This window comes from Asparagus officinalis, chromosome 10, assembly GCF_001876935.1.
Source record: "Asparagus officinalis chromosome 10, Aspof.V1, whole genome shotgun sequence".
Taxonomy (NCBI): domain Eukaryota; kingdom Viridiplantae; phylum Streptophyta; class Magnoliopsida; order Asparagales; family Asparagaceae; genus Asparagus; species Asparagus officinalis.
Genome location: NC_033803.1, coordinates 6,742,127 through 6,753,285, shown reverse-complemented (window position 1 = coordinate 6,753,285; position 11,159 = coordinate 6,742,127). Strand labels below are relative to the sequence as shown.

General features: G+C 38.1%; 1 pseudogene; it reads right to left on the bottom strand.

The window, feature by feature from the left end:
• LOC109826805 lies at window positions 2,986-7,348 on the bottom strand (annotated as a pseudogene).

Genomic DNA, 11,159 nt, shown 5'->3' with positions numbered 1-11,159 from the left:
TAACATGTTAACTCTTGTGGATAACATGTTAACTCTTGTGGCTATATGTTAACTCTTGTGGATAACATGTTAATTCTTATGGATAACATGTTAACTTTTGTGGCTAACATGTTCATTGTTGTGACTAACGGTTATTTTAACATGTTAACTATTGTGGTTAACATGTTAACTATAAGAGCTTAGATGTTAACTAATTATATGAGGATTGATCTTACGCAGAAATATATAGATACAATCCCATACTGCTTGTTTAAGGCAACGTTCTCCTGCAACTGCAACCATTGCCGTAATCTATCTAAGATGACCTCTATTACTTTGTCATCGAGTCTTCCCCTATGGAGCAAATACAGTAGTTTCGGGTATGTAATTGTGTTGTTATCACTAACGATGACATAGCAAGCAATAAGTTACGGAGGGTTAAAATCTAAAACATGAAAGCTAACATCTAAACATGCAAACATAATAAGCAACTAACAGAGGTTCACAGTTAACATTAAAGAGAGTTAACATTAAATTACTAAACATGTTAACTCTTGTAGATAATATGTTAAAATCATCGAGCTCAATCCATGACTAACATGTTAACTCTTGTAGATAACATGTTAAAATCATCGAGCTCAATCCATGACTAACATGTTAACTCTTGTAGATAACATGTTAACTCTTGTGGCTAATATGTTAATTCTTGTGGATAACATGTTAACTCTTGTGGCTAATTTGTTAACTCTTATGGCTAACATGTTAACTATTATGGATAACATGTTAACTCTTGTGGATAACATGTTAACTCTTATTGCTAACATGTTAACTCTTGTGGCAAACATGTTAACTCTTATGGATAACATGTTAACTCTTGTGAAGAAGAAGAATTAGCACATATTCACACTTATGTTAAGTGATCCAGGTGGTTTTAACAACAATCACACCTATGTTAAGTGATCCAGGTGGTTTTAACAACAGCGTGGCTGAGAATTAAGTTTTAACAACAACGTGTTAGATGCTACGTATTATAGTTATCAATTTACGTATTATAGTTCTATTTTAATGTGTTAACGGATTATGTTAACATGCTATGTATTATAGTTAACATGTTAAATGAGAACTATATTAACGTGTATATGACCTGAAATAACAGTTAACGGATAATGGATTACAAATAACAGTTAACGGATAATGAATTATAGTTAACATTTTACTGAATATAATTATCAATTTACCAATTAAAGTTAACATGATACGTATTATAGTTAACAAGCGAACTGTGAAAGTTAACATGTTACCAGTGTAACTTAACAAACGAACAAAGAAAGTTAACATGTTTCTGATGATATTTACCAAATAAATTACAAAATGGAACATGTTATCCTGATCTCATGCAAAAAGGAACATGTTACTCAATACAGACTAAAATACTAATATCTATGTATCATCACACTCACACGACCTACTAGAATAAACTTTTCTTTTGGAAAAAAAAAGTTAAAAAAGTAACACATAATTATGAGTAATAATTTCAGTCTATTGTATAATTGGCGGTGCATCAGATACATTTGCGGCGCAATGACTTCAAATCAGAGAACTAGAGGAGCGTTGATCTGATCTTTCATAGTCAACGAGACGCTGGCCCTCCAAAAAGTCAATCTATGAGTGGTTGTCTGCTTCTTGATCAGCTAAACTCAACACCGTCTCGTCCATGCCTTCACGACAGAGGAAGAATCACGTCTCCAGACCTTCCGCCGCTACCTCCAAATCCCAACCGCCCACGGCCCACCCCCTTCTCCGCCCACTACGACCCCTCCGTCCCCGAATCCTAAACCCCCAAACTAATCTGTCAATCACCCAAAACAAAGCAAAAAAACACAAATTAGAACTCCTAAGATCTCCACCAACCTCATCAAAAACAACCCCACACTCGGCCGCGATCCCCTTAACCAACTCCGACGCCGACGGATAGGCCGCCAGAATCAGATCCCGACCCGCCCAAGGATTTGACAACGGGGAGAGAGTGGAGGGGAGGGGCTGACGTGGCGATGGAGGCGACGGAGATCTGCTCTATCTCGGGGGGATGGGGCGACGGGGGAGAGAACGGAACCCTCAAAACTCAAGAGGGGTAGACAGAGGAGGAGAAGAAGAAGAGGAAGAAGGGTAGCGATGGTGACGGCGGGGGCTACGACTGAGGATGGAGTCGACGAGGTCGAGGGGAGGCGGAGGTGGCGGCGGTGTTGAAGGTATCCAGCGAGGTTGGAGAGAGGGTGGAAGAGGAGATGAGAGGAGAAGGAGAAGATCTGAAGAAGAAGAAGAAGAAGAAGAAGAAGAAGAAGAGGAGGGTAGTTTGGGGTTTTTTGGGAATTAATTCTCTTGAAAATTGTAAAAATGGCAGAATCACATTAACTTTTTCTTTTTGGGGCTAATACACATGAAAAATAATACAGGGGGCTGGGCCACGTTGTATTTTCATTTTTGGGGCCTTGAAGCAATTTTTCCAAAAATTTATAGAAATATTTTCTATAAAATATCAAAAACTACCAAATTTTACAAAAAGCAATTTTCTCTCAAAATGAGAGGAAATCAACAGGAAATCTGACACCTTCCTTATTTAATCAACAAAACATGTCTCATACCCATTTTCTATAAAGTTATGAGCCATTTTTTTGTTTTGAACCAACCAAGTAAAGTATAAAAAATAAGAAAATTGTTACTTTTTGACTTCTCAAAATTTTTCCTATAATTTTTTAAGAAATACAAGGAAATCATATTTTGGATGGAAAACATTTCCTATAATTTATAGAAATTGAACCAAACACCCCCTTAGCATAAGGAATTTGTACTCCCATGTACATTAAGGCTATTCGTTATAAAACCCATGAAACCTAACAATCACTCGCTACTGAAAGAAATAATTTCAATAGCTTTCCTGCTTCTACAAACTACTTGCTATAAATAAATTTAAAAAAAAAGAATGAAGTTCCAACGTCTTTCCTTTTTTTTAGATTTTACTGCCGCCAGTCTCATCATTCTGCGAATTTTCTGGCTTTGCAGGATAAATTTTTTGACCAGTTAATTTAACTTCCACATGTTTCCATGCATGAAATTAACTTTCTTTGCATTTTACACAATAATGTTACAACACTTTGCATATTTACAAAAATATAGACTGTTAAGACTCTGGAGGATCTTTTGTCCATCACACTCACCCTCTGGTAGATAAGAGGCCCTGCATAAGGAAGGCGTAACCAATTGACGTTGAAACTACGAAGTTCGAAGGCACTACAGGATGGAGGTAACAGATGAGCCCAATGAAGATCTCTGAAAGAAAAAATAGGTACGTAACCGAGTGAGTGAAGAGAGTCGACGAGCAGAACCTGGAGAAGAAATGGAGAGGTGAGAGTGGGAGATGTAACCTTCAAATACTGGTTGAATATTTGATGAAGACCACAGCAAAACTCTGCTTTTTCCTCGTCAGTGTACCAACAAACCTGTGTAAATAATATCGGTGAGGTGTGTATAAAATATTGATTTTTAATTACTGAAAACCTGGAGATCGGAAATGTAGCATGAGTTCTACATTTTAGACGAGTCTACAGAATGGTGCACGGACGCGAATTAAGTACAATAAACAAAATTTAGCTTCGAATAGCCCATTAACCAGAATCAACAGATGTTTCCATTGTTTAGTGAGACTTAAAAATCCACAGTTAACACTAGTTTCTTGTTTGTATTTGATGGTACGTAACAAAATTCAGCAATGACAATGATGTGAAAGTTTACTCAAAATATTAGAAATCAGAGGAAGTAGCAAAAAAACAGATGAAGCCAATGAAGATCAAAATGCAGTAATAATTCCGGGGAAATGGCAGAACGACTAAATCGGGGGGGGGGGGGGGGGGGATGCAAAGAAGATTGGAGAGGGATATAGAACCTACAAAAGGTTGTTGAGATTACTTGATGAAGAGGGCAGCAAAAACTCTGCATCTTTCCTTTCAATACCAACGTTCTAATAGATAATATCAAAAGGTGCTTCAGGGAAACCAAATACTGGCTAAGATAGATTTAATTGCTGCAAGATGAGGACATTGGAAATGTTAGAATGATTCATTTATATTCCTGAGGAATCTAAAAAATGGTGAATGAACTTGAATTAAGTATGACGCGCGACAAAATTTAGCTTGAAATTACATCTAGCACACTACACCATAATGAATAGATATCCCCATAGACATCTCCATTGCTTTTTTAATAAACTTACCAACTTTATACAGGAACGAGCAGAGCAATGACTTAGTGGAAGGCATGAATTTAATAGAATTACAAAATTTATTAAGAAGTTTTTCTTTACCAAATAGTTTTTATGGAGAAAATTGTAACCGCAAAGTTATATAAGAAAATTAAAAGTTTAGAAACTTACATATGCCAATGAAGAGAAGGATAACTGGAGCCTGATCTTGAATTAAACAAATACTCAAAATCTTTTGTGTCAATTACATCGTATAAAAATCATTTTGTACACACAGAGAGAAAATCTTGTAAACACTATGGAATAACAGCAAAAGTTAAATTTTTTATGTGTAAAATGCCCCCAAAACAGCCATAATAAAAACTTTCGGCTACCTTTGAAACACCAGAGACTTCTTCAGTATGCAGATCTGCACCCCATTCTCCATCAATATGAAATTAGGTTTGAGGACCAATCTCTTCCAAGTTCCTCCCTTCATGGATCCACCTCTTACCTGATAAAATTAAAATTTGCAAATGGCACTGTACTTTCTTGTTTGGTTTGAGCATGATTTGGCACATCAGGATCTCCAAATATCTTCCAAAATCTGAGTGTTTCATCACCTGCCGCTGATGCAACTGTGCAACCATCCGGACTCTACAAAATCCAACAAAAATAGGAAGATCAGCAACAAGGAAGATTAATTATAAAACTTATTTAGCTGCAACTAACAAGGAAAATGGTTTTGCATGTGAGATATATAATATACGGAACGATCTTATAGAAAAAATGATAATGAAGCATGAGGATATCCTCATATCAATATTCCCTATCAAACACGAAAAAGAAAAATGATGAAAGCGTATAATGAAAATTTACACAAGGTGGTGACAATACTTGGACCTTTTCACAGTGAACCTAAAACACAATGGAGACATATGGTAACATATTTAACCAGTTCTATTGATAATTCTATGGATGTGCATGTGAATGCACTTCTTTTTATTTTTAATTAAAGCTTGTTCACTGCATTTATCGATACTGAACTGCAAAAGACCGTATATTTTTCAAGATAGGAGGACTTTACAGAAGAAATAACTGGAAAACAAGGAAGCTAACTAATAGATATGAGGCTATTCTAAAAACTGGATGAATGATATAACAAAGGCCGTACTTCAACTTTTGTGAATACCTGAGCCATATACAGGACTCGAGAAGTATGGCCTGTAAGCTCTGCAATCTTATCCATTGAAGGATACTTCCAAAGAGTTAGTTGGTTCTCTGTAAACCCATGAGAGCTTAATAATTCTCTCTCATTCTTATTCCAAAGAAGGGAGCATACTTGGCAGCCAGCATGCACAGAATTTAGACAAGCTCCTGGGTATTCCAAAATTTGATGCACCGGTCATTATCACCTCCACCAGAAGCGAGCAAATTGCTTTGGAATGGGCACCAAGCAAGGGCCTTGATCGCTGATGTGTGATCTTCAAATCGATATAGCCACTGGTTTTGGTTCCGGCGGCTGGAAGAGGCTGTCAAGAGGTTCCAGATATCCACCAAGTTGTCATTGCCTCCACTAGCGAGTTGTTCTCCTGAGCTTGACCATTTTAAACCACAGACCTCTTGTTCGTGTCCTTGATATGTTTGGATGTGTGATCGTACTCTCACATCATTATTGACAATCTTTCCATCCTTTCCACCGGTAGTCAGAATATTGTTATTCCAAGATAGAGATCCGACTCGAGATCCATGCACCCGTCTCAAAGTTCTCAACTACCCCATGAAGAAGCAAATAGTTCTAATTAGTAAGTAAAAGGCAGAAAATACAAATATTCAGGAGTTTTGACAAACCACAAGAGGTGGCTATGAAAATATATGCAATAACCAAATAAGAATCCCATGTTCAAGTAGTAACCCGTCCAAACCTAAGGTTCAATTAATTGATCAATCTCAACCTACAATTTGATTGAAATATTATAAACCTGTGAGAAGATCCAAAAGGCTCTATAAGCGACAAATCATTGTAAGAATAAAGATCATACAGATTGATCACTGATAGTGATATGCATTCTTCCCAATGACTATTTATCACCCCACTCTTGCTAACTGAAATAGCGTAAACCCAAACACCCATATAATAATATCAAGAACAAGGTTTTTTAAGCATAAAAAGAAGCTAAAATCAAGAAACTTCACTTCTAAGCATATTACACGTCCAAGTCCACGCATGACAGAAACCCAGAAAAGGCATATGAATATCACATTAATAAATAATAAAACACCACTTTTATGATTACCAAAACAAACTCTTAGAAATTTAGCAAATGGGATACAAACTCTACAAAAGCAAAGACAAGAGTAGTGAATTTGAGTTCCAAGGGTTGATTGCCTTGTCTACAACTCCTGGTTGCAAGCCCATGCATCAAGGTTCAATAAAGAAACATCATTTCTGAATGATATATGCATGAGTTCATAAGACGATACAAACTAGCCCGATAAAGTTGTACAACTAATATCAAGAAGCTAGAGAAAAGAGTTTACCATTCGATTAGAGCCAGAATCCCACAACTGGACATCAGAAGAGTTCAATCCAACAGCAATGTGCCGTCCATCAGGAGCCCAGCTAACACTGGTTACAGGACCAATCCCTTCATCCACGGTCGTAAGTTCATTAATAGACCTGAATCATTCCACATATATACTGTATTTCCCAATGCAATTGATAGTATATTCCTACTCCCCCCAACCCAACACATTCAGATAAAAATCATCCACGATATCAGGCGCATGCAGTATCCTATCTTCTTTCTGAAAAGTAAAATGATTTAAGGACCCAAAATATGAGACCAAGGGAGGGGACAGGTGAGTTGTCCCCTCCCTATTGCATAATGAGTTGGCACCGGTCCCCTCCCTTGGTCTAACGTTTAAGTGATCAGTGTCAGAAGAACCCCCAACAAGAAATGAAATTGAGCTGCAAACCTGAGGAACGCACCTTCGCCGCCTTCGAGGCTTCGGTGATGGAGGAGTGGAACTCAAGAATCCATCGAGGATCGATTTGGGATGAAGCGATCGGCCTGCAATTGACCAGAACAAGAACAAAAGAATGGAGAACGAGAACCAAAATTGGGAAGGGGTTGAGGGAATTGATGAAGGGTTTGGCGATACTTACGTAAATTGGTGTTTTATTCAGATTATTCATTCGCTATCCATGCCCAAAAAAATTAAAAAAAAATAAAATAAAATGATGGATTATCAAGGGAGCATTATATCTCATTGTATACATGTTTTGAGTTGTCCAATGTTAGAAAACCTTTTTATTAGATTTAATGTAAGAGTTACGAATAATTCGTTTGAATATGAAACACTTTTAGATCCTTAATTGCATAAAAGTTGACTTTTACAAAATTGGTGCCTTATTCAGATTATTCATTCGCTATGCAGAAAAATGTGATACTTGATGTTAACTTTTTAAAATTGTTATATCTTATATTGTTATTTTTTCTGTGATTCTACATACGAACTATACTTTGATTATTTATGTTTAACATGTACAAAACAAGATCTATTTGAGTGCGTGTTGTTCAGGTTCTCCGGTTGAAAATAATGCACATTATTGACTACCTTAAAATAATCAGCTTAATGGAGGTTGAGAATTCAATTTACTTTAAGTACATTTTAAGTTTACTAAAATGTACGATTCATGTACATGCCTCAAACATGCTAAAATACTATAAGATAGGGATTAGAATAGGTAAATGTGTTTCGAAGAGTCTTTTTGTGAGTGACATCTCGGAGGAACATGGAGGCTAGACCGTGCTTAGCAAGGGCTAAAATACTAATATTTTTTTTTAAAGGAGGTCATTTTCTTAGTTTAGTTTTTTATATGCCTTCTCGAAACGAGCATGATGGAGGTGAGCTGTGAAGTTTATCGACTTTTCTTTTTTATCGTTCTTTTAGACGTGAGACAAGTAAACAAATCTTTAGCTGCTAAAGTTGCAAACAAAATTACAGTGCCCAGAAATCAAATATAGTTATCTATGAGTATTTACCAAATTGCAATTGCAGTGGTAGCTGCAATTTTATGAGAAGCAAACAATTACCAACTTTTCTCATATTCTTGTTATTCAAATACAAGTAAGTACAAATGCTTTTTCATTGTGACAATCCCCTACTAAATTTTACAATTTTCTCATTCGACGTCCTAATCTATAATTAGCAAATAATTAAAATTATCCTTGAGAGAAAGTTCTCAATTTACTCATTACTGTGTGTGTATATGCACTGTACCCCAGGTGGTGGTGGTGGTTGCAGACTTGCAGGTCATGCGAAGACCCACACAAATTTAAGGTGGTTTATGTAATTAACTCTTTTTCACATCTATGCGTTTGGTAACATCCTAAATAAGTTGAGTTCCATTTTAAAGAGTAAGGACTCATCAAGTTATGCATAAATAGATTATAAGCTCACATTCACAAGCTAGATTTTATCAAGAAAATGACTATTTTATCCATACAAATATTATAAAACTTTCACGAGGAAAGTAAAAAAGTTACCGAAAACTAACATATATCGCTTAAAAGGTTTTAAAAATGTTGACATATTAGTATTAATTAGGACTTATTTGTAAGTTGTGTAAGGGGCCTATATAAAGCCCCTAGAGATCTCATAATGAATAAGGGTTTTCACATTCTATATGGTATCAGAGCATGTATGTCATCAGTACCTTTGGTCGGATGAGCATAGGTAGCAGTGTTGCCTCCGGCGAAGAACGAAGTGGATGCCTCCGCAGTCCCACTCCTCAAATCTCCATCCCCTGCTATTTGCTGTTTTGGGCGTGGGGTTTTCGTGGCGGAGGGGATCCTGGTTGCTCGGACAGGAGGGAGATCAAGGGGGGTATGGAGAAAAGGTTGTTTGTGAGCATGGACGTGCACTTCCGAGAACTCGAGCTATATTACACCCGAAAGGTAACTTCATCCGTTGTTAACTCGCCTAATACTGGAAGTATGAGGCGAGAGGAGGAGAATGGTGAGAGATTGGTAAATATGGAGAAATCAATGTCTGAGAATGGTGAGAGATCAGAAAAATCAATTTCTGTAACGATTCCTTGGGAAGGAGACTTGGTTGAGGAGGAGCAAGAGAATGAAGAAGAAGAGGAGAATGAGACAAGAGGTGTTAGACCAACGGCTCAGGGGGGACTACTTACCTATAGTAGGAAGGGGAAATAAATTGCGGGAACAGTACCTACAGTGCCACTGGTGCCAAGTCTCTTGCCAAGGAATCGTTACAGAAATTGATTTTTCTGATCTCTCACCATTCTCAGACATTGATTTCTCCATATTTACCAATCTTACATGGCGTAGTGGACTGTGGTATCTGGATCGTGAAGGGCTGGATTCAGCATTGGTGTCAGTCATAGAGGAAGCAGGAGTAGGATATAAAATGAGTGCTGAAAATGAGTTAATGCTTCATCACCAGCGTTTGGGACACTCATCCTTTAGTGTTTTAGGTAGATTGTATCCTTCTTTATTTGAGAAAGCAAATAAACAGAAACTTGTGTGTGATGCATGTGAGTTTGGAAAGCTTACTAGAAGCTCTTATGTTAGTTCTGGTCATAGAAGTTCTCATGCATTTGACTTGGTACATTCAGATGTTTGGGGGCCTTGTTCCACAAGTTCTATGAATGGATACAAATATTTTGTTACATTTATTGATTGCTTCTCTCGTGTTACTTGGTTATACCTGATGAAGAATAAGAGTGATGTGTTTGGGTGCTTCCAAAATTTTCATAGGACTGTTCAGACTCAATACGGAGCAGTGGTGAAAGTATTGAGGTCAGATAATGGGACAGAGTATACCAACAGAGCCTTTGAAGAATATTTGTCAACTCAAGGAATACATCACCAGACAACCTGTCCATACACACCAGCTCAGAATGGGGTAGCGGAAAGGAAGAACAGACATCTTTTAGAGGTTGCTAGAAGCATGATGATCTCTATGAATGTCCCAGAAACATTATGGGGGCAAGCAGTATTGACCGCAGCAGCATTGATCAACAGAATGCCCTCGAGAGTGTTGGATTGGAAGTCTCCGTGCGAGATATTGAAGGGAGATAATGGTGGGATCCTTCCACTCAAAGTGTTTGGCTGTGTGTGCTTTATGAAGGACAACAGGCCATCTGTCGGGAAGCTTGCACCTAGAGCTGTGAAGTGTATCTTTGTGGGATATTCTGCTACTCAAAAGGGATATGTTTGCTGGAGCCCGGTGGAGAAAAGGTTGTTTCAGGTGTTGCTTTGTCTGCAGCATGGAGTGTGCACTTTCGAGAACTCTCGTAGCATAGTTAGCACCGGCGATTAAGGTAACTCATATCCGTTGTTAATTCGCCTAATACTGGAAGTTGAGGCGGCAGGAGGGAGAATGGTGAGCAGATGGTAAATAGTGGAGAAATCCCAGATCGTCTGGAGAATGCGTCGAGAGGGATCGAGAAAAATAATTTGCTGTACCAGATTGCCTTGGGAAAGGAGACTTGGTTGGGAGGAGCAAGAGAATGAAGAAGAAGAGGAGAATGAGACAAGAGGGTGGTTAGAGCCAACTTGTTAGGCGTATAAAAGCTGCTTTATAGGTGCGCCATTTGTGACATCAGCTCGGCGCGATGATTGCGACAAAGTCGAGCAACGTGTCAAGCAACGAAGACGAACTAAAGAGGCAAAGCTAATGGCTGGCGATGTGAACAGACGTTAGTGTGTTTCGGGGAGTCGACCGGGTCTTCCAACAAAATGGATTGAAGCTCAAGCAGGACCTGGCTGAGTTTAACTGGGCCAGAATCGCGGAATCAATCTCACAAATCAAGCAAAATCATACCGAAGATGGAAACTGGACAATAACAGGAAACCGAAGACAGGACGGAAGAACGACTAAAGAACCCGAGCTGCAGCGCCTGCGGGGAAGT